Below are 25720 nucleotides of genomic sequence, written 5' to 3' on the forward strand. Positions count from 1 at the left end.
GAATATTTTCTGTTTATAATTAAAAACCCACAAATGACTGCATGTCAGGAAACTTTTGGAGCACATATGTCCATGGTTAATGGACATAATAAATGTCTTTTATATTTAGAGCTGGGTACCATAATGTGAGCATAGAGGAATGCTGGAAGGATTGATGTATCTGAGAAATGTGTGAAAATGATTTTTTAGAAAGTGCTCACAATGGAAAAAATTGCTCAAAAGACCAAAGTTAATAAGGAAGGAGCAAATGCTTAGCATCAGAACTGACAAAGAGAAAGTCAATTAAAAAGTGATTATTTTTCTTTTGATACTGTAAATTGTTTTTCCTGTCTTTTTTTCCTTTCTTTATTTCTTTCTTTTTGTCTTTGGCACATGGTTGACATACAGATGTAATTTTTCTTTCCTTTTTTCCTCGATTTCACTTTCCTTTTTTCCCATGATTCTTGACAGCCATGTAGCTCAAAACTGTGTAGATAAGTTTTGAGGACAGTTTGTGGAAACTGGGGGTTTATGGAAAGGCAGACAGCCCCATACTATAGAGCACTAAAGATTTTAAAGAAAAATTAGAGGTTCAATAGAGGATGAAAATGTCTATGCAAATGTACATGAATTCTGCCTTTGGGACGAAGACATGGAAGTAAAGCATGTGTGAGATAATCTGCCTTTTAGCACAAATACTTTCCACCTTCATGAAGTTGTATTTTCGGGGGTCATACTTCATCCAGAGTGACAAACTGAAAGCTGGGAGGCTTTGTCCAAGGATGGGTTGGCTTTTGTCTTTTAGAGGGGGTCTGTGCTAGCAACTTTTACCTCCAAAAGTACCAAGTCAGAGGTTTCCTGACTATATGTTAAGTCATGTCATCTCAGAGCTATCACTTTATGGGTTGAGTTTTTTTTTTTCCGCCTTAGAGAAGATATTTTCCTTTGCACTGTTATTTCCCTTTCTGCAAAGGTTTAAATAAAGATTTAAAAGTCCTCACATTTTTTCTAAAGGGCAAGCATGGCATCATCACAGTAAACATTTATTAAACATACACTCTAAACCAGATAACTTGCTAATAACTGAGGGGACAAGGAAAACTGTATAATTTAATGCTCTCCCCTCAAAGAGCTTGTAACTTAATGGAAATGTATATCAATCCATAAAAAGTGAAGTTGTCATCCAATGGTTGTCCTCAGACAGATGTGTATTTGTTTAGTGAGTTGTACAAGCATGTGCTATAATTTAGAGAATAAGATTTATCATTAGTTGTGAGCTAGAATGGCCTTAGGATTGGCTGCATATCATTTTTAAAATTACAAAGTAGTAACGGGAGAAGTAACAAATATTGTTTCTTACATAAAAGAAATTGCTGGGATAATCTGACTTCACAATTTGTCAGGGACTCAAACTCCTTCCAGTTCAACTTCTCCCGATGTTCCCGTGTTCCCTTTTCCTTATGGTCCAGGATGATTGCTAGAGCCTTGCCATCACACCCACCTTTCAGACATCAGGATGGAAGAAGGACTAAAGAATGGCATACTCCCTTTCTTTTGTGGGATGTTTTCAAGTCCTATGCTTAAATACAAGGCAGAGTGGTAAATGTTCTTAGCTGTTCTATTAATTCCAGACAGAAGGGGAGAGTGGATATTTGGTGAGCAACTCACAGCCTCTGCCAGTTCAGTTCAGTTCAGTCGCTCAGTCGTGTCCGACTCTGCAACCCCATGAATCGAAGCACGCCAGGCTCCCTGTCCATCACCAGCTCCCGGAGTTCACTCAAACTCATGTCCATTGAGTCGGTGATGCCATCTAGCCATCTCATCCTCTGTCATCCCCTTCTCCTCCTGCCCCAATCCCTCCCAGCATCAAGGTCTTTTCCAATGAGTCAACTCTTCGCATGAGGTGGCCAAAGTATTGGAGTTTCAGCTTTAGCATCAGTCCTTCCAAAGAAATCCCAGGACTGATCTCCTTTAGGATGGACTGGTTGGACCTCCTTGCAGTCCAAGGGACTCTCAAGAGTCTTCAAAACCACAGTTCAAAAGCATCAATTCTTTGGCTCTCAGCTTTCTTCACAGTCCAACTCTCACATCCATACATGACCACTGGAAAAACCATAGCCTTGACTAGACGGACCTTTGTTGGCAAAGTAAATATCTCTGCTTTTTAAGATGCTATCTAGGTTGGTCATAACTTTCCTTCCAAGGAGTAAGCATCTTTTAATTTCATGGCTACAGTCACCATCTTCAGTGATTTTAGAGCCCAGAAAAATAAAGTCTGACACTGTTTCCACTGTTTCCCCTTCTATTTTCCATGAAGTGATGGGACCAGATGCCATGATCTTCATTTTCTGAATGTTGAGCTTTAAGCCAACTTTTTCACTCTCCTCTTTCACTTTCATCAAGAGGCTTTGGAGTTCCTCTTCACTTTCTGCCATAAGGGTGGTGTCATCTGCATATCTGAGGTTATTGATATTTCTCCCGGCAATCTTAATTCCAGCTTGTGTTTCTTCCAGTCCAGCGTTTCTCATGATGTACTCTGTGTATGAGTTAAATAAGCAGGGTGACAATATACAGCCTTGACGTACTCCTTTTCCTATTTGGAACCAGTCTATTGTTCCATGTCCAGTTCTAACTGTTGCTTCCTGACCTACATATAGGTTTCTCAAGAGGCAGGTTAGGTGGCCTCTGCCAGAGAAGGTATCAAAAAGGATGTTGAAGATAATAGATAAGAGGAAGATAAATATAAAGGCACATTTTTCCTGCTGCTACTTCTGGTAACTTGACCCTCTTCTTCCTTTCCATCCTGTGTTCTTTTCCTTGTTAACTTTAAGAATCAGTTAGAGTACTACTTCTTCCAGGAAGCCTTTCTGATCTGCACTCAGTTCAGTTCAGTCACTCAGTCATGTCCAACTCTTTGCAACCCCATGGACTGCAGCACACCAGCCTTCTCTATCCATCACCAACTCTTGGAACCACTCAAACTCACATCCATTGTGTCAGTGATGCCATCCAACCATCTCATCCTCTGTCGTCCCCTTCTCTTCCCATCTTCAATCTTTCCCAGCATCAGGGTCTTTTCCAATGAGTCAGTTCTTTGCATCAGGTGGCCAAAGTATTGGAGTTTCAGTTTCAAGATTAGTCCTTCCAATGAATATTCAGGACTGATCTTTAGGATTGACTGGGTGGATCTCCTTATAGTCCAAGGGACTCTCAAGAGTCTTCTCCAACACCACAGCTCAAAAGCATTAATTCTTTGGCACTCAGCTTTCTTTATAGTCCAACTCTCACATCCATACATGACTACTGGAAAAACCACAGCTTTGACTAGATGGACCTTTGTTGGTAATGTCTCTGCTTTTTAATGTGCTGTCTAGGTTTGTCATAGCTTTTCTCCCAAGAAGCAAGCATCTTTTAATTTCATGGCTTTAGTCACCATCTGCAGTGATTTTGGAGCCCAAGAAAATAAAGTCTCTCACTGTTTCCCCATCTATTTGCCAAGAAGTGATGGGACCAGATGACATGATCTTAGTTTTCTGAATGTTGAGTTTTAAGCCAACTTTTTCACTCTCCTCTTTCACTTTCATCAAGAGGCTCTTTAGTTCTTCTTTGCTGTCTACCATAAGGGTGGTGTCATCTGCATAGCTGAGGTTATTGATATTTATCTTGATTCCAGCTTGTGCTTCCTCCAGTCCAGCATTTCTCATGATGTACTCTGCATATAAGTTAAATAAGCAGGGTGGCAATATACACTTGATGTACTCCTTTCCTGATTTGGAACCAGTCTGTTGTTCCATGTCTGGTTCTAACTGTTGCTTCCTGGAGGAGGCAGGTCAAGTGGTCTGATATTCCCATCTGTTTAAGAATTTTCCACAGTTTGTTGTGTTCCACACAGTCAAAGGCTTTGGCGTAGTCAATAGAGCAGAAGTAGATGTTTTTTTGCAACTCTCTTGCTTTTTTGATGATCTGCCTTGCCATTGTGGTTACAAATCCTCCTATTCTCTAAAACACCATACTATGCTAGTAAAACTGTCCCAGAAGAATCTAGAAGTTGTTTCTTTGGTTACATTTTAAAAGGTTTAAAGTGTTACCTTCATATATGAAGAAATAATTACAAAAATATTCCATTAGCACTGTAATGAATGGTGCAGAGCAGTGGATTAATTAAAGACAGAACTATAATTTATTCACTATCCAATAACAAGTATAATCCCGTTTTAACACAAAACAGTACAGACTAAGGGAGTCCTGGGAGGCTCTGTAGCAACTTTGGACTATGTAGTCCTAGGAATCCTCCTCGTCCACTGCAAGAAAAAGATAAGGAGAAAATTCTAGATTTACTCTCTCAAGTTGATTGTGAAAAGGCAGTGAGCTATCCTAGTGTCTATTTCTTACCAGTTTTGCAGCTTGCTATTTTTCAGATCCTCAGTTTCGTTATCCACAATGGGGTTAATAATTCATAGATCTCAGATCTGTTGCTATGATTAAATAAGATAGAAGCATCTAGAAGAAATCCTTCCTTTCTTTCTCACTTCCAAAAGTGAAAGAGAAGCAGGATATAAGATGTTATAAATGATTTTAAACACTTCAGGTGGGTTTTAGAGTAGGATTAAGTCTGATGTTATTAGACATGGTTTTACATAATTTATAGCCTGAAGGGCTACTGTGCTATTTATTTTTTGCTTTTGTACGCCCCTTCCGCCACCCACCCCCCCCGCTTCTGTTCTTCCACTCTGTCTCATTAAAATCTCTTTCTGCCCCTCTCTCCCTTCTTCTCTTTCCTTCTTCCTGTCAAGAGCTATAATATGGTTTTCTTTCTAAATGAGAGAGAAAATGAAAGAGAAAGGTTACTAGCCTCCTGAAGTCTTCAAAATTAGCTGTTTAAACATGAATGGCACCCCACTCCCCTGTTCTTCTCCTGCTTCACTCTCGCTCAATCCCAGTGTGTTCTGTAGCTTCTGTCTTTTCGCTCAGGTGTGGCAGGCACCTTCTTTGCTCCCCCTATTCCCGGATCCATACTCCTTCCTCATCTGCTATGAAGACACCAAGTGTCCCCTGAGCCGGCGACCTCCCCTTTCTACGTGTAGCCTGGACCTTTTCTGGACCTCCAAACTGTCCTGTTGCACTGCCTGCTCACCACCTCCACCGAACATGTCCCCAACCGACTTATCTTCTTCCCCATATTTGATCCACCAGCTGATGACAACTCCGGCCTTCCAGTTGCTTGAACCTAAAATCTTCACTTAATCCTCGATTCTTTGTCAGTAAAGTTCTTCAAAATACATGCACGATATGACAACCTCTCCCCTTTGATACTGCCACCAGCTTGGTGAGAGGCACAATCATCTCTTACCTGATCTGACTCTCTGACCTCCTTCCTTCCACTCTCTCCCTGCTTCCTGGGCTCCAGCCATGTGGGCCCCCCCCCCGGCTGTCCCTGGAATGCAGGGCTCACCCTTGCCTTAGGGCCTTATTCTTTTCCCTCTTCATTTTGCCAGGAAAGCTTTTCCCCCGAGGCTGCAAGGCTCATTCCTCAAGTCCCCCCAGTCTGCTCACATGTCACCTCCTCAATGACAACTCTGACCACCTTATTTAAAATTGCAAAAAGATCCCACCCCTGCCTTCTGGATCCCTTTTATCCTACCCTAGTTTAATTTTTCCATGGCTTCTAACATAATCTATAATTTACTTATTTTTCCTGTTTTTATTTACTTGTCAGTTCCTTTACCCCAATGAAAACACCAGGAGGGCACAAAGTCTGTGTTTCTTTCTTTCTTTCTTTTTTAACCAATAAATATTTAAGTGAACTACCTTTCATAACAGTTTTCACCTAGTGAGATTTTTCAATTTTCCCAACTTCAGCCTAGGTGAAGGATTTAAATTACTTTCTAGAGATGAACTTTGCCTGAATATTTCTTCAGTGTGTAACCCAGGTACCCGAGGCCTCAGGAACTTCCAAGGCCAACATTTGTAAGCTCACATTTGTTTAATTTATGGTCTGTGAGTCTGTCTTGGAAGACAGAATCACTGAATCATGGATTCTATTGTCTAGCACATCCTCTATTCAAAGTAGGAAACCCTTTTCAGGTTGGAGGAGTCCTTGGCTGGAGGCCAGGCAGTCTTTGTCCCTCCATAACTAAGAGCTTATAGCTTTGGAACTCAGCCCAGTCCACCTTGGGTCAGCTCTGAACTGAACTCTTGTGAATGCCACCTAAGACCACATGGGCTCTTCCAGTAATCACCTCACATGTTTGAACTCACATTGGATTTTGACCACTAAATCTTCTAAGTTCTTAGGTTTCTTTTACTAACCATGCAATGCAGTCACAAAGAGAGCTTATGTCACTCAGACTCAATGAATAGAAAGACACAGCTTAGGTCAAAGGAAGTGATCACCTTGTCCTCTTCAAACCTAGCAGGCCACATTACAGCATTACTGTCAGTTCTCATGACATGTTTTGGAAATGTATCAGTAAACTGCAGTATTATTCAGAAGACACAGGGTGATCAGGATGGTAAAGGACCTTGAAAGTTTGTGTGTATGTGTGTGCTAAGTCACTTCAGTTGTATCTGACTCTTTGCGACCCCGTGGACTATCCTTGGGATTCTGCAGGCAAGAATACTGGGGTTGCCATGCCCTCCTCCAGGGGATCTTCCTAACCCAGGGATTGAACCTGCATCACTTACATCTCCTGAATTGGCAGGTGGGTCCTTTACCACTGGTGCTACCTGGGAAGCCCATTGAAAGTTTAATTCTAATTTATTCAATTTAATAATTTTCTTATTCATCAACCAACAAACCAAATTTATGAAATGTTTATTGGATTGAAATCACTGTCAGGGAAACAAAGGCAGGATTGTTAGCTGACAACAACAGAACTAGCTCTAGTTAGTTAAGCAGAAAAAGAAATTAACTAAAAGCCCTCAGAGAATTTGGAGAAGGGTCAAGAAATCAAGTTTAGAGGTGAGGGTCATGATCTGAGACTACTCCAGTGGAGACTGCACTGCTGTCCCATGAGGTGTAGGCATCAAAACTTGACCCCTGCTCCAGGGCATGGATACCCCTGTAGAACCTGTACCCCTGCTGCCTCTGAAGGCTGGGGCTCTGCTACTGCCCTTAACAGAATGGAATCTATGAGACACATTTTTCTTCATTCCATTTCCTTCTAAAACAACGCCTCATGCAGATGTGACTGAATGAAATAGTCTAAGTCATAGGCAAGGAAGGTTGGGAAAGCATAGAAAATTCTCTAAACATAGGACAAATAGAAGTACTCAGAGACCCAAAGCATGCCAAATGCCAGCAGCAATGGGATTACTTGTGAGCTCTTTGAGGAAAGACACTGTGTTTTATTTAAATAACGTGGTGTTTGGTCTGAAATCAGAAAGATATAGTATGAATTCTGACTACTCCACTTCTTAGCTCTCTATGACTTTGAGCTATTGTTTAACCTAGATCTCAACTTCCACAAGTTGAAAATAATACCTATCATGCAGTGCTTTTGTATTTGAGAATCATGGTTAAAGCTTCTAAAGCACAGTGTGTGTGTGTGTGTGTGTATGCATACTCAGTCTTGTCTGGCTCTTTAGAGACCCCATGAATTGTAAACCACCAGGATCCTCTGTCCATGGAATTTTCCAGGCAAAAATACTGGAATGGGTTGCCATTTTCTACTCCAGAGGGTTTTCCTGACCCAGGGATTGAACCTGTGTCTCTTGCATCTCCTGTGTCTCCTGGATTGGCAGGCAGATTCTTTACCACTGTGACACTTGGGAAGCCTTTCTAAAGCACAATGCCTGCCTACAAATGCAAATTTACCCTCATTGTCTTTATATCCCCATTACCAAGGATGGAGCCTGGTACACAGTATTCAAATTTTTTTTTAATGTAGCAATGTTTGTGGATGTCATGGTATTTTGCTTCAAGAAAAATATATCAGTGGATAGTAACATGTAAACCCTAAATACTAAAACCCAAGATGGGACAAATTAGATCCACTGTGGATGGGAAGGTCAGTGTTGTCCAAAGTACTGGTGCCTGCTTTATTAGCTGGAGAAGGCAATGACCACTCACTCCAGTACTCTTGCCTGGAAAATCCCATGGACGGAGGAGCCTGGTAAGCTTCAGTCCATGGGGTCGTGAAGAGTCAGACATGACTGAGTGACTTCACTTTCACTTTTCAGTTTCATGCATGGGAGAAGGAAAGGGCAACCCACTCTAGTGTTCTTGCCTGGAGAATCCCAGGGATGGGTGAGCCTGGTGGGCTATGGGGTCGCACAGAGTCGGACACGATTGAAGCAACTTAGCAGCAGCAGCAGCTTTATTAGCAGAAACTCAAATCACTCTTTGTCCTGCTATCTTACTCCTGTCAAAGGTAAAATTACCTCCATTAATTCTTCTTTATTCAATTGGATCTACTAAATGTTTCCTGATGGCAGGTCAACTCATTAGATTATCTGGGAATATGTTTTATAACTGGTTCCATGGTGGGCAAGCATCAAGTTGGGGTACTTAATATCAGAAGGATGGCCAAAACATGGAAGAACCTTCTCTACATCAAAGACAGGTCACAGATGAAGCAGATTTGAAAGCTTCCAGACTCAAATCATGGAGGGAATTCCCTGGCAGTGCGGTGGTTAAGACTTGGCAATTTCACTGCCAGGCCAGGGTTCCTGCCAGCTGCACCATGTGACCAAAAAAACCCCAAACTGTGGAACAATAGGATTTCAATCACTGTGTGTCAAGATGCCTACAAGTATACCTTGTTGCTTCCTGCAGGTGATCTTCAGGCCCAGGTCTGTGGGATTGAAGAGGTCCAGCCCTGGGAATAGTTGGGAGACTTTGCAATCTTCAGCATCAGTGTAGAAAGGTGCACTTACACCCAGCCCTCTTCACCAAGTGTGACTCTCAAACATTCGCCAGTTTGGGAAATCCTATGTTGGGAAGATAATCCATGGTAATCACTGCCTTACACTGAGGTTTCAGAGACAGGGATAGCCACCCCTTCAGATGTGGTTGCTAATAGTGTTGTCAAATTCATATTGGCAAAAAAGGCAATCAACAGACAATAAATGCTAAAATTACCATCTGCTCTACCATCATTACATCAGAGAAAGGATCTTTAATCATGCCCAAAGTTAGGAGACATACTCTTGCAATGAAGTATGCTCCTGACTATGTGTCAAAAGTTAGCCAGTCTGAGATGAAATGTATGTGTCCTATTCTTCTTTTTCTCCTTTTTATGGGGAGCATTGAAAACTTTGTCACCACCCTGAAGTTATTGCAGATGGATATCTGGGAATCACTGGTCTGAGAATTAGGCTGAGTATATATTTCCTAGATACTCTTATCTTTTGATTGAATCAGGCAACAAAAGATCAACACTGAAGCCAAAACTAGTTCTGTCTTCTCAGAACTGACTCAACTATGGTATCAAGTTTTGTTACAAGGAACCACTCATGTGGACCTTGCTGTGGCACTTGCTATTACTTTTTTGTTTCGGCTGTTGCTTGTAATGTCTCTCAATGTCTCCTGTGTGAAATTCCACCTGAGAAATTTGTTTTCCAGTTGAAAGTGAAAAAAGATCATTGTCTCTCCAGTGGAATGGCGATGCTATTTACTTTTTCTGATAATGAGAATGATTGAACTTCTTGAGTTGCCTTTTTTGCCTGGGCCACTGGGAAGCTCAGTGTTAATTTGAATATGTACTCATAGCTGCTGAATTATCCTGTACTTCTAAATGGGAAAGAAATGACATATCAGATTACCTAGAAAGCTGAGTTTGGACAGTACAGAGTTTTCAGTAGCAGGTCACTAAAAATTTCAACCTAATAAAATTTCTTCATACAGACAAATCCATTCTTCTAAAGAAATCAAGGAGCTCCCCGGGGTTCATACTCAGGCCACCTCCTACACATGTGCAGTTCTTTAGAGCACAGGTGTGCAGGTAGAGGGTTGAGTGGAGGCTTACCAAATCATGTGCTCTGGTGTGGGATCTGCTTCTGATCAGAGAAGGGGCCCTTCTCTGTAGTTGACACCAAGGTGTGGAGTAGGCCTCTGCCCACGCTCATGCACAGTCCATTTGCATATATGTGTCTCATTCCAGCATTTTCTCCTTCAGTGTCAGAATGCCTATAGTAAGGATCTCATGATCTTTGAACAGGATGTTCTCCGAGGCTGTCTTGGGTATCACACTGTGTGGGGTCAAGCTACATCTCTGCTTCAGTGGACTTTGAAATAACAGCGCTTTGCCTCAGTGAAATCTCCAACTTTTTTCCCCCCTCATCTAGAGTCTAGTAGAGAGGCCAAGACAAGAAACAAGAGAGTTACCAAAAGCAATGAAAAATTGTTAGTCAGAACTTTTGACTGATTGGTGCCTCCAATTTCCCGCAACATGCCAGATGTACAGCTTCTTACTGTATGTAGTTACATATGTGTCCTTTGCATAAAGCCTCTCTGGCTAAACCTCAATCCCTGACTATTATATATTCTGAATAAAAGCGAAACATCTCAGCATTTGCAAAAAAATTCAAGATTTATCAACATATTGAGCTTTTACTAAGTCATGAATTCTTGATTTGTATTCATAGTGCTTTTGCATATTCATGGCCCTCTTTAGCCAAAGATCTTCAATATTCATTTACTATGGAGTGGTAAGTATATATTATTCAACTGCATGTACCAGTGGGTAAACTGATGCCCAACACAAGGCCTGATCAGAGAAGACGAATAAAGAGCAAGATGCTCTTAGCCCCACAGAGAGGGCTCACTCCAGCTGTCTCCCTCCAGAAATAAAGGCCCACGGCCTGCTTGTGATTCTCACTTCTCAAGCATCAGGGGACTCAGGATTTTTCCTTCTGGATTTGTTGGAAGGTCTTGGGTAGAGTTTTCTCTTAAAGTGCATGGGACAAACAGGATAGCTTGGGAAAATGAAAAATAGCCTTCTTCCAAATTGCTTTGAATCCATGGTGCCAAAGGTTAATTGACCAGATTAATCCCCCAAACCTGGAGGAGAACAGGTAGAGAGAATCATTCGTTTGCTCCAATAACCAATTAATGGCATTGATTGGGCTGTAAGGATCTTGTCTCGCCCATTTTTATGAGAGTAACAGAGGTCAATTTTCTTAATACCTTCCTTTCATACAATCTATTCCTTTATTTTCTAAGTAATTTATTGAGGATTATAACTACAAATCTTTCCAGGAGCTGATTGAAGAGGAGTTCACAACATAAAAAAAAAAAAAAAAAAATTCTGGCTAAATTTAGAAAACTGTGAGGAAATAAATCAAAATGATTCCTTGAAAGTAATCAGCCTCTGACACACATGACAAAAGAATGTAGAATTTCTTAAAGTGCATGGGACATGCATATAATTTGGTTTTTTTTTTTTTTGGCCATGCCATGTGGCATGCAAAATCTTAGTTCTCCAACCAGGGGTCGAACTAAAGCACCTGCAGTGAAAGCACTGTCTCTTAACCACAGGCCCACCAGGGAAGTCAATTTATGATTATATTTGAAACTGTCCAAATATGTATTAAACATTTATCTATGAAGATGCCATTTTGCCATAAAAGATTTTTTTTTTAAAGGAATGCCTTTTGTGATATTGAAAGGAAGACTATCTCAAAGGGAAAAATGACTAACCAGCTCTCTAAAATGTTAATGTGAAAGTTGGTGTTAAGACTCGATCTCTATTTTCTCTCAAAAACAAATAAAATAAATGTAATTGCTCAGAATTTCAACCATACAAATGCCTATTTTTATCCAAATACGTTGCCCTTTAGACAAGAGTGCGATGACTGGCATTATTGTTGATTTTTATTACTACTGAGTTTGTAATAGTCTAGAACAAAGCACTCCAATGGAATTTTCTGCAATAATGGAAATGTTCTACATCTGTGTTGCCTAATAACCCCTCACACATGTGTAGAGTTGCCACATTTAGCAAAACAAAACAAAGCCCCCAAATTTAAAGAAGGCAGTGTGGGTACTAAGCCACTTCATTCATGTCTGACTGTGCGACCCTAGGAACTGTAGCTTACAAGGCTCCTCAGTCCATGGGGTTCTCTAGGCAAGAATACTGGAGTGGGTTGCTGTGCTGTCCTCCAGGAGATCTTCCTGATCCAGGCATCGAACCTGCATCTCTTATATCTATCTGCATTTGCAGTGAGTTCTTTACTCTAGTGACAACTGGGAAGCTCGAAGAAACAGAAAAGTGAAAGTGAAAGTCACTAAGTCGTGTCCGACTCTTTGAGACCTCATGGACTATACAGTACAATGGGATTCTCCAAGCCAGAATACTGGAGTGGGTAGCCTTTCCCTTCTCCAGGGGATCTTCTCAACCCAGGGATTGAACCCAGGTCTCCTGCATTGCAGGTGGATTCTTTACCAGTTGAGCCACAGGACACCTAGTAAATTTGAATTTCAGATAATCGGCAGATAACTTTTAGTATACATATGCCCCATGTTTATAGCAGTTTAGCTTACAAAATATTAGCTATTATTGCTATTGAAAATTATTGATTCATTTGTGTTTGACTGGAAGGAAGCTATACAGTGCAAAAGGCAGCAGAGTCAAGTTCTTTGAAGTGACTGAAAAAACAAAACTGTGAAATCAAAGCCCTTCAACTTGGAATAGAATGGATCTTATTTTCTTCTGGACTCTGTTGGCTTTCACTATTTAGTAGCCAAAACCATGGGTAGAAATCAGCGTGTATCTTTAAACATTTCTTCAACACCAAATGACAACTTCCAGGATGCCTCAATTTATGCAAACAGGTGTGTCTCCTAAAAAGTTCCTTTAAGTCAGTTTTACCTGAATCAAATAATTCAGGGCTTACTCTCTGTTTAAAAGAATATAGAGGGGAGGTAGTTTGTAGATAGAAATGACAAGTTATCATATATAACAAATAATCTACCCCATCATTCAGAACATTTTTGATATCCATATTCTTTTAAAGTGATATTTCTATGAATGTCTGGTAGGCAACAGATGGCAGATGCAAAGAATTTAACCAAAATGAAGTTAATGAAGGGTCTGTCTATAAAGATGTGGCTATCATTAAAGGAACCTGGAAAGCATGTTGAGCTCCCAAGGGATTAGCAACACTGAAAGCTGTTACCACACGCTGTTCTAAAGGAGCCAGGAGATGGAAAGGTAAGAGGGGCTGCCTGAGAGGCTCTGTGGCCTCAGAATATTGAGGTCTTTCAGACACCACAGCAAGGTAAGGGCATAAAACCATTTCTTCCCTCCATTCTCCAGTCTCCTGTCAATTCCTCGCATTGACCCCAAACAACCTGAAGCCAGAGGGCAAAGAGTCTTGGGTGATGAAAACATCTGAGTAAGCCTCCAGGACATGGGGCAGGGAATGGAGGATGAAGGATAGACTCACGGGCCATATGGAGAATAACCAGCACACTGGGTACACATTATCTTTCTTTAAAACTCAAATCACATGGTCATGAACATCATGGACAAAGACTACCTTTTCTTCTTGTGTATGAATTTTAATCATTGTGTTAGTTTGGAAAACTTTCTGCAAAATTAAGTCAGTCTTAGAATGTCTAGTCAGTCTTGTACATATAAGAAGGGTTGAACGTTGGAGTCAAATTATGTATATGAAACACAGACAAGAATTTTGCCCTAAAGTTGTATTGTGTGTGATATGAGTATTAACCACACTAAAAGCAATTATTTTCAATATATCAGGATAACAGTTCTCTATCTTGATCTCAGGCTCATGTGCATACATTCTCTGTTCAGAAGAAACAGATGGTTAAGATGAAGATAATTCTCACAGTAATTGGTGGTTTCTTATAAGATTTTATTGGGGGGTAAGGGAATATCTAATTTGTTTGTGGAAGTTTGTGTTACTGAATGCTCCCATCTTTCTCATTGTATAGTAAGGGATTATTTTTAAAAATGAATGAACTATTTCTTTTGTCAGGAACTATCATAGATATTAGATTTTACAAGGAAGGGACCATTGTTGTTGTTCATTTGTTAAGTCGTGTCTGAATCTTTGCGACCCCATGAACTGCAGCACACCAGGCTTCCCTGCCCTTTACCATCTCCCGGAGTTTGCTCAGACTCATGTCCATTGAGTCAGTGATGCTATATAACCATCTCATCCTCTGCTGCCCCCTTCTCCTTTTTCCTTCAATTATTCCTAGTTATGTGTCTTTTCCAATCACATCTTCTCATCAGGTGGCCAAAGTAGCAGAGCCTCAGCTTCAGCATCAGTTCTTCCAGGGAATATTCAAAGTTTATTTCATTTAGGATTGATGGGTTTGATATTCTTGCAGTCCAAGGGACTCTCAAGAATTGTCTCTGGCACCACAGTTCAAAAGCATCAATTCTTTGGCAAGCGCTCATGTGTCATTGTAATAAACTTTTCAAAATTTGAGTCATTAAAAAATTACCTAAAAAAATTTACTCTGGAAAAACAAGACATTTATTTTGCATATTAGCTTCAGAGACATACTTAATTTTACCAGGTTTTCTTTCAGAAATCATAATCACAAATAGTCCAAAAAAAAAAATGCCTCCTCCATAATGGAAATGGTATGGTTCACTTAGAGTGGAAGGATTAAATACAAGGTGGCTAGATGTAAGACCGTCAGTAATTTAACCTCTCAGTGCATTCACTTACCCATCTTTGAAATGGTAATAGTCATAGTATCAACCTCATTAAATGAGTATTTTATAAAGTAATATGCTCCTGACAAGTGTTATGTATTCAATAAGTGTTCAGTTCAGTTCAGTTCAGTCGCTCAGTCGTGTTCGACTCTTTGCCACCCCATGAATTGCAGCACGCCAGGCCTCCCTGTCCATCACCAACTCCCAGAGTCCACTCAAACTCACGTCCATTGAGCCAGTGATGCCATCCAGCCATCTCACCCTCTGTTGTCCCCTTCTCCTCCTGCCCCCAATCCCTCCCAGCATCAAAGTCTTTCCCAATGAGTCAATTCTTCCCATGAAGTGGCCAAAGTACTGGAGTTTCAGCTTTAGCATCATTCCTTCCAAAGAAATCCCAGGGCTGATCTCCTTCAGAATGGACTGGTTGGATCTCCTTGCAGTCCAAGGGACTCTCAAGAGTCTTCTCCAACACCACAGTTCAAAAGCATCAATTCTTTGGCGCTCAGCTTTCTTCACAGTCCAACTCTCACATCCATACATGACCACTGGAAAAACCATAGCCTTGACTAGACAGACCTTTGTTGGCAGAGTAATGTCTCTGCTTTTGAATATGCTATCTAGGTTGGTCATAACTTTCCTTCCAAGGAGTAAGCATCTTTTAATTTCATGGCTGCAATCACCATCTGCAGTGATTTTGGAGCCCCAAAAAATAAAGTCTGACACTGTTTCCGCTGTTTCCCCATCTATTTGCCATGAAGTGATGGGACAAGATGCCATGATCTTAGTTTTCTGAATGTTGAGCTTTAAGCCAACTTTTTCACTCTCCAATTTCACTTTCATCAAGAGGCTCTTCACTTTCTGCCATAAGGGTGGTGTCATCTGCATATCTGAGGTTATTGATATTTCTCCCGCCAATCTTGATTCCAGTTTGTGCTTCTTCCAGATGAGCGTTTCTCATGATGTACTCTGCATAGAAGTTAAATAAGCAGGGTGACAATATACAGCCTTGACGTACTCCTTTTCCTATTTGGAACCAGTCTGTTGTTCCATGTCCAGTTCTAACTGTTGCTTCCTGACCTGCATATAGGTTTCTCAAGAGGCAGGTCAGGTGGTCTGGTATTCCCATCTCTTTCAATAAGTGTTAGCTATTATTATTGAAAAATTATTCATTTATTTAATGTCCTTGGGTAGAAAGGAATCTATGAGTATCAAATGCAAAAGGCAACAGAGTTCTTTGAGGTAGCAATGGAAATAGCAATAATTCAGAGCCCTACAGGTTGAATAGGATCTATTTTAAGAGATTATCTAGTCTAGCCACTTGGAGAAGGCAATGGCACCCCACTCCAGTACTCTTGCCTGGAAAATCCCATGGATGGAGGAGCCTGGTAGGCTGCAGTCCATGGGGTAGCTAAGAGTCGGGCATGACTGAATGATTTCACTTTCACTTTTCACTTTCACACATTGGAGAAGGAAATGGCAACCCACTCCAGTGTTCTTGCCTGGAGAATCCCAGGGATGGGGGAGCCTGGTGGGCTGCTGTCTATGGGGTCGCACAGAGTCAGACACGACTGAAGCGACTTAGCAAGCAAGAATTAAATGAATTATACTAAAATGAAGATTTTCAAGTACTTCAGACTTATCACCACATAGTTATTTTCCAACCAGTTACTGTCATTTCTGCTCTTGAGGTTATTTACACTTGTGTATGATGGAAACACTATAGAATTATGTGCTTCTCTGCATCTCTTCCCAACTCCATGTTTGATCATCATGTTGGTGACAGCTCAAAACTGGCCATGGTGGCAGTATTTGTAGCCTTGTTGTTCAAGGCTGTTGTGTCCTGTCGTGTCCAACTCTTTGTGAACCCATGGACTGCAGCACACCAGACCTCCCTATCCCTCACCATCTCCCAGAGTTTGCCCAAGATCATGTTCATTGCATCGGTGATGCTGTCCAGCCATCTCATCCTCTGATGCCTTCTTCTTCTTCTGCCCTCAATGTTTCTCAGCATCAGGGAATTTTCCAATCAGTCGTCTGTTGTCATCAGATGACCAAAGTACTGGAACTTCACCTGCAGCATCAGTCCTTCCAGTAAATATTCATGGTTGATTTCCCTTAAGATTGACTGCTTTGATCTTCTTGGTGTCCAAGGGACTTTCAGGAGTCTTCTCCAGCACCACAGTTCAAAGGCATCAATTCTTTGGTGTTGTACTTTAGGGTCCAGCTCTCACAACCATATACAACCACTGGGAAGATCATAGCCTTGACTATAAGGACCTTTGTCAGTAGAGTGATATCTCTGCTTTTTAACATACTGTAGCCCTGAAATCAGAAGACTGATTTCTTCTTGGCAGGAAAGTGATTTGTAGCCTACAAATTGGCAAATTCTACAAATTAGCATACCTTCTCTTTCACAGGGAGTTGGTTGTTAAACACTTACCAAGTAAATCATTGGTTGGACCCTGATCCTTTTCGTTAGTGCAAAACTGGGGTGGTAGATACTACATTGAGCCTAACTTGTCAAAAAGCTAGATGTTTTCAGGGCAGCAAAATGCACAGAATGGGAAATTGATTTTAGCTGTTAATGAATTCTAATGAACAGCAATGGTAGAATACTGATCTCCTGATGTAAATTGATCTCTTATAGAGGGCTGTTTAGATCAATGGGTGAGGTATTAATGGGGAAAATCAAGGGCTTTTTATTCTTTGTTTGAGGGGGTACGGTTTGTCAGGACTCTCCCTAAAGATAGCACACACAGAGAGAGGTGACAAGGAAGGTTTGGAGTGAATACAGAGTCCCTTAACACCATTCATTCCTATAGTTCCCATGGAAGAATGATACATAGAAATTCTGTGCCACCCACTAGGATAGAAGGAACAAAATGGCTCAGGCCACTACATGTGTGGGCCTGAGCAGCTGGTCCCAGAGGAGGACTTGTTTCTCACTGTCACCTGGGGCCTCTCCTGAACTGGGAAAGGAGATCGGCTTTAACTAGCCAGGAACTCTGAGACCCTTAATTTAACACTGTGGTGGTGGTTTAGTTGCTCAGTCATGTCCGACTTTTTGTGATTCCATGGATTGTAGCCCTCTAGGCAACAATACTGGAGTGGGTAGCCATTCCCTTTTCCAGGGGATCTTCCCAATCCAGGGATCAAACTCCAGTCCCCTGTATTGTAGGTGGATTCTTTACTGATTGTGCCACAGGGGAAGCCCTCTAGGTCAAATTAATTACCTAGTTTGTCTTTTTCACACTCTGTCATTTCTGGCCCCAGGAAGGTTGTGATTGAACAGTGCATTCAAATCTCTGATCACCCTCCTTGTTAGTATCTCTGAGAACCATTCACAGACTTTGACTCTGTTAATCCACAAGCAAACATTTTTTGTTGTTGTTTGTTCGTAACTCATCTTTTAAATGTTTTTCTTCAAATTTTCTATCTGTAGCTTGAGGTCAGGGTGGGAACTCTAAAGCATCAATCAAGGGTGTGAGGCAGACTAGGGGCCAAATGTGCTTGGTAGGCAGATCTAGAAAGGCTAGTGAATTAGAATAATCCAATGGCTTCAAGGCCATCAACTGAGAAGCTGCACAGAGTCAAAGAGATCTAGCTGCAATAGCAGGACTTCAGCCATGAGATGGTGCAGATGTCTGAGTCCAGCCCCTTGGATAAGAGGTCAGCACAAGGCAAGGCCTGTGTTGGGACTTATTTGGGGGAAGGGAGTTGTTTTTGCCAGTCTATGTCCTAAAGCTTGACTTTTCAGGCTTGAATCCTTGTTGAGGTATAAAAGCTCTATATACCTCGCTTTCCACAAATAGTAGGATGGGAATAATAATTTTGCCTATATTATAGATTTGTTGGGCCTCCCTGGTGGCTCAGATGGTAAAGAATCTGCCTGCAATGCAGGAGACCTGGGTTTGATCCCTAGGTTGGGTAGATCCCCTGGATAAGGGCATGGCAACCCACTCCAGTACTCTTGCCTGGAGAATCCCCACGGACAGAGGAGCCTGGTAGGCTAGAGTCCATGAGGTTGCAAATAGTAGGATACAACTGAGCAACTAAGCATAGCATAGGTTTATTGTGAGAATTAATACATGTAAAGTATTTCTGAGAGTAATTGATCTTCAACAAGACTGCCAATAGTACACAATGGGGAAAAGAGAGCCAGTTTTCCCAATACTACTTATTGAAGAGACTATCTACATGCAAAAGAAAAACTGGACCCTTTTCTTACACTGTACATGTTGCTGTTTTCCAGTCACCAGTTGTGTCCAACCCTGCGACCTCATGGACTGCAGCATGCCATGCCTCCCTCCCTCACCATCCCCCAGAGTTTGCCCTAGTTCATGTTCATTGCATCGATGATGCAATGTACATAGAATCAACTTAAAATGGATTAAAGACTTAAATAAACATAAAACCTGAAACCAGACGCAAAACTCCTAGAAGAAAAGCAGAAAGAAACTTCTTGATATTGGCCATGGCAATTTCTTGAATGTAGCACCAAAATCATAGGCGGCAAAAGCAGAAAAAGACAAATGGGGTTACATCAAACTAAATAGCATTTGCACAGCAAAGGTACATATCAACAAAATGAAAAGGCAACCTATAGGATAGGAGAAAATGTTTGCAAATCATATATCTGATAAAGGGTTAATATCCAAAAAATATAAGAAACTTCTACAGCTCAATAGCAAAAAGACAACTCAATTTTAAAAATTGACAAAGGAATTGAATAGACATTTCTCCAAAGGCATACATGGCCAACAGGGAAATAAAAAGGAGCTCAACAATACAGATCAACAAGAAATGCAAATTAAAGTCATAATGAGATATTGCTTCATACTTGTTGGGATGGCTATTACCAAAACAAACAAACAAAAATAAACAAAACCCAAGAGATAACATATATAGGCAAGGATGTGGTAGGGAAGCAAACTGGTGTGACCATTATAGATAACAGTATGAAGTTTTCTTAAAAAATGAAAAATAGCAATCCCACTTCTGGGAACATGCATCAGAAAGAATTTAAATAATAATCACAAAGATATCTGTACTTCTATGGTCATTGCAGCATTATTTACAATTGCCAAGACATCAAAGCGACCTAAATGTCCATGAATGAATGGATAAAGAATGGGTATATATGTACAATTGAACATTATGCAGTCTTTAGAGTGAAGGAAATCTTGCCATTGAAACAACATCAATGACTGGAGAGCTTTATGCTAACCGAAATAAACCGGACACAGAAAAACAAATACTATAAACACCTATATGATGATTCTAAGACAGTTAAATGCATTTAAGCAGAGAGTGGAATGGTTGTTACCAGGGAATGAGGGAGGGGAAATCAAGGAGATATTAGCTAAACGGTATAAAATTTCACTTACACAAGATGAATATGTCTTAGACATCTACAGCATAGGATAGTGCCTATAGTTAACAATACGGTATGTCTAAAAGACGGTAAGCGGAGAAGACAATGGCACCCCACTCCAGTACTCTTGCCTGAAAAATCCCATGGACAGAGGAGCCTGGTGGGCTGCAGTCCATGGGGTCGCTAAGAGTCGGACATGACTGAGAGACTTCACTTTCACTTTTCACTTTCATGCATTGGAGAAGGAAATGGCAACCCACTCCAGTGTTCTTGCCTGGAGAATCCCAGGGACGGGGGAGCCTGGTGAGCTGCCGTCTATGGGGTCGCACAGAGTCGGACACAACTGAAGCGACTTAGCAGCAGCAGCAGCAAAAGATGGTAAGAGGGTTGATCTTATGTTATGTGTTCTTATTACAAATAATGAGGCAGAGGGAGAAAACTTGAAAGTGATGGATAGATTTTTGGCCTGGATTGTGGTGATAGTTTCACGGGTATATTGTTGTTTGTTGTTTAGTCACTAAGTTGTGTCTAACTCTTTAAGACTTCATAGCCCACCAGGCTCCTCTGTCCATGGGATTTCCCAGGCAAGAATACTGGAGTGGGTTGCCATTTCCTTCTGCAGGGGATCTTCCTGACCCAGGGATTGAACCCATGTCTCCTGCATCGGCAGGTAGATTCACGGGTGTTTGCTTATCTCTAAACTCACTATGTTGTACACATTAAATATATGCAGCTTTCTGGATGTCGATCATGCCTAAATAAAATATTAAAAAAAATAGATCTCAATGAGTGGAAAGATGTTCCATGCTCACGCTTAGGAGGTTTCAGTAGTGTCAGGATGTCCGTTCTCCATCACTTACTCTGTAGATTCAACACAATCCCAGTCAAAATCCTAGAAACTTATTTTGTAGATATTGACAGATTGATTCTAAGACCCAGAATAGGCAACACAACACTGAAGGAGGAGAACAAAAGTTGGAGGAGTAACACTACTTGAATTCAAGGCTTACTATAAACCTATGGTAATCAAGCAGACTTCCCAGGTGGCTCAGCGGTAAAGAACCCGCCTGTCAACTCGGGTGACGTGATGCAGGAGATGTGAGTTTGATCCCTGGGTTGGGAAGATTCCCTGGAAGAGGAAATGGAAACCCATTCCATGAGTTTGCAAAGAGTCAGATGTGACTGAGCACACACACAGTGATCAGCACCCTTAGATAGTGACGAAATAATAGATGAATATACAGATCAATGGAAACAGACTACAGATCCCAGACACAGATTTTCATGAATACAGTCAACTGATCTTCGAAAAAGAAGAAAAGCCAAGTTAATGGAGAAAGGACAGTGTTTTCCAGCAAATTGGACATTGAACATGCAAAGAAGAAAAAAAGAGTTTCCAACCATATGACATCCTAACAAAGGCAAAACTATGAAGACAGTGAAAAGATGAGTGGTTGTTACGGATTCATAAGAAGGAAAGTAGGAAGGAATAGGTGGACATTTTTAGCATAGTAAAACTATTTTGTTTGACACTGTAATGGTGGGTTAGGACAGTAAACATTTCTCTAACCCCACAAAACTGTACAATGCGAAGAATGAACTTTAAAGTAAACTATGAACTTCACAATAATATATCAATACTTATTCTTTAATTATAACAAATGTACCTCACTAATACCAGACCACCTGACCTGCCTCTTGAGAAACCTATATGCAGGTCAGGAAGCAACAGTTAGAACTGGACATGGAACAACAGACTGGTTCCAAATAGGAAAAGGAGTACGTCAGGGCTGTATATTGTCACCTTACTTATTTAACTTCTATGCAGAGTACATCATGAGAAACACTGGGCTGGAAGAAGCACAAGCTGGAATCAAGATTGGTGGGAGAAATATCAATAACCTCAGATATGCAGATGACACCCCCGTTATGGCAGAAAGTGAAGAGGAACTCAAAAGCCTCTTGATGAAAGTGAAATTGGAGAGTGAAAAAGTTGGCTTAAAGCTCAACATTCAGAAGACGAAGATCATGACATCTGGTCCCATCTCTTCATGGGAAATAGATGGGGAAACAGTGGAAACAGTGTCAGACTTTATTTTTGGGGGCTCCAAAATCACTGCAGATGGTGACTGCAGCCATGAAATTAAAAGACACTTACTCCTTGGAAGAAAAGTTATGACCAACCTAGATAGCATATTCAAAAGCAGAGACATTACTTTGCCAACAAAGGTCTGTCTAGTCAAGGCTATGGTTTGTCCAGTGGTCATGTATGGATGTGAGAGTTGGACTGTGAAGAAAGCTGAGCGCCAAAGAATTGATGCTTTTGAACTGTGGTGTTGGAGAAGACTCTTGAGAGTCCCTTGGACTGCAAGGAGATTCAACCAGTTCATTCTGAAGGAAATCAACCCTGGAATTTCTTTGGAAGGAATGATGCTAATGCTGAAACTCCAGTACTTTGGCCACCTCATGGGAAGAGTTGACTCATTGGGAAAGACTCTGATGCTGGGAGGGATTGGGGGCAGGAGGAGAAGGGGACAACAGAGGATGAGATGGCTGGATGGCATCACTGACTCAATGGACGTGAGTCTGAGTGAACTCCGGGAGTTGGTGATGGACAGGGAGGCCTGGCGTGCTGTGATTCATGGGGTTGCAAAGAATCGGACATGACTGAGCAACTGAACTGAACTAAATGCAAGATGTTAATGACAGGGGAAATTGTTTTGGGGTGACAGTGTATAGAGACATAGCTGCTCAATTTTTCTGTATATATGCTTGAAAAAAATCTATTTTTTTAAAGAAATGTGTCCATTTCATGGATGAGAATTCTGAAGCTCAGGACATAGAGAAAGTAAGTAGCTTGATAAAACCACTCTGGGAGCAATTACATTGGAAGTACGTTATTCAGTGGAGAACTCAGGAGCAGAGACTCAAAGCTAGGAACCAGTTTTTCTAGTCTAAGAGCAAACTCAGGGCTTAGGTAAAGAGAAGAAGTGAAGCTCTTTCATTAAACAGGTATATGCTGTTGTGACACGAATGTGGGGTCCCAGCAACTATATTTTTAAAAAACTTTTTTTGCCACACCACACAGCATATGGGACCTAGTTCCTCAGCTGGGGATTGAACCTGCATCTTTTACACTGGAAGTGTGGAGTCTTAACCACTGGAGCACCGGAGAAGTCCCCCCAAACTATTTTAACAAGTGCTCCAGATGATCCTGATATGCACTAATATTAAAGGACTGTCCTGGACTATTGATGTGGAGTCAGGAATCAAGGCAGTGCTGGAGCCAGGCTGATGGAATGAGGAGCAAGCTGGAGCCAGTGTGGATGGATGCCTGTCTGTAGCCTCTTGGATGTTACTTAGAGCTTGCCTGGGCTGGGGGTGACACCTGCGGAAGGGGTTAGGATAGAATGCATTATCTTCCAGGTATAATAACTTGTCCATGGAGTTTAGGAGAAAAACACTCATTGTAATCCTGTTTCGGTGCTTTGAGACTAAGAAGGAAAATACATTGTACTTTTCTTCATTTTCATGACTTGTTATTTGAAGGAGGGATCTTTCATTCATTTAACAGGTATTTAATGAGTGTCTACTGTATGCCAGGCATTAGGCTCAGGGATACAGTGTGAACAGGTTGTACTGGTCTCTTAGAACCTTCATTCTCAAAGGGGCAGACAGGCAAATAATAAACAGATTATTTTTTCTTAAATAGGGTATTTCTAGGTTCCTTGCCTCTCATAAAGCTTGTGTTTTTGCATCTCACAGGAGACTTCCTCCCTCAGTTACTCCATGTAAATGTACCACATTGTTCTGTAGATCTGGGATGAGCAGATGTCCAGCATCTTCCATGCAGAGAAGAATTATGTGCTTGAGTTGTTGCTGAATTCATTCTTCATGTGATGAGGAATGTACATTTCACGTTATTTTGAATATTAAATGACAAAAAGAGGGAAAAGAAAATAAACCATGCAAAAACAACTGCATGACATTAGGCTAAGGATTTAAATTCACCAAAAGAAGGAAATTCCAAATTAAGGCCAAATATTTAGGACCACACTGCCTTTTCAACCACACTGATGTGTTACCAGGATTCTTTCTTCACCTGGTGTTTTCTTGGCTTGTCATTTTGACACTCAGCGACTTGGTCTCTGCTCAGGGAGAAATGATCTCCACTCTGTCAGGTTGTCCTGTTTTCTTTGCTGGAATTGGCGTTTAGGATTCCGACTAAGCAACTTCAAACAGAAGGGTCTGTTTGTTTCAACTTTGTCTGAAAGCCGATCCTCTTTATTAAAAGTTGCGGCATTGCAAAAGTAAGATCATAATCAATTTCAATAGTGTTCTTAAAAAATGCTTCCACTCCAAATAAAAAAATAATCAAAGAAAGCTAAGGAGTAAACGCCAAAAGAAAAGAGGCTCCTGGGGAAACTGTAGGGGGAGTTTAAACCTTTGAACTTTGCACCAGTACATTCTGGATTCCCAGGTGGCGCTAGTGGTAAAGAACATGAATGTGGGAGACATAAGAGGTGTGGGTTCTATCTCTGGGTCAGGAAGATCCCCTGGAGGAGGACATGGCAACCCACTCCAGTATTCTTGCCTGGAGAGTCCCATGGAGAGAGGAGCCTGGCAGGCTACAGTCCATAGGATATGGAGCTGGATATGGCTGAATACCAAGAACTGCCAGTTGTAAGGCTGCTTTACCAAAGAGAGATCAACATATCTTTAGCTCTATTTTTTATAATTTTCTACCCCTGACTTGCTAAATCTACTCAAACTAGCCTTTTCAAAGCTCTAAATCAGTAGCTTTCAAACTTGACTGCATTTAGAACCCCTCAGGGAGCTTTAAAAAATCCCAGTGTTCAGGCCACAATCCAGATGAATTATATCAGAATTTCTGAGGATGGGATCTGGGTATTAGCATTTTTAAAGCTCTCCAAATGATGCCAGTGGGCAGCCAAGTTTGAGAGCAAGTGTTCTAAGTAACTGGTTAATAAGCCCTGTGTTAGGCAGCCATTTGTCAATAATAAAATAATTGTTCTGTGTCTGAGAGGAATGAGTAAAAGAATATAACAACTGATTCAGCTTTTCTTACATTCCTATCTGAGAGAGAGACAAAAAAAAAAAAAAAAAAAAGAAAGCGGGGGGGGGGAGAAGGCTCAGGAGAGATTTGACACTATCAAGGAAAAAGACACTAATTTTAATGTACTTAATAAATCTTGAGCAGTAAGTAAGCCAACTGGATTTTTTTTTTCTTGATAAGAATGTATATCAGTCAAACTAAATGGAAGCAATTAGGAGGCTGTGAAGATGAATGAAAATTCAGGACAAAAATATTATTTAGCTAGATAAGAATGACAGTGTTTGAACATATCCTTTATCTATTACAGGTACAATCTTTTACCAGGTAGACAAGGTGGAGTTGGGAAAAGGGGTAGTATCTTATCAATGAATGGCTCTGTGCCTGCTGTTCACAGGTTAAGGGTGAAGATCCAGAGAAAAGCCAATGCCTGAGTTTTTCTAACTGAGGTCTTAATGGAAGTAAGGGAGAGAATATTTGTGTAAACAGTAGCTTTCCTAGTATTTGGTGATGGGAAGTGAAGTGAAGTCACTCAGTCATGTCCGACTCTGTGATCCCGTGGACTGTAGACTACCAGGATCCTCCGTCCATGGGACTTTCCAGGCAAGAGTAATGGAGTGTGCTGCCATATCCTTCTCCAGGGGATCTTCCCAATTC

The sequence above is a fragment of the Bos mutus genome, chromosome 2 (assembly GCF_027580195.1).
Source record: "Bos mutus isolate GX-2022 chromosome 2, NWIPB_WYAK_1.1, whole genome shotgun sequence".
NCBI classification, from domain to species: Eukaryota; Metazoa; Chordata; class Mammalia; order Artiodactyla; family Bovidae; genus Bos; species Bos mutus.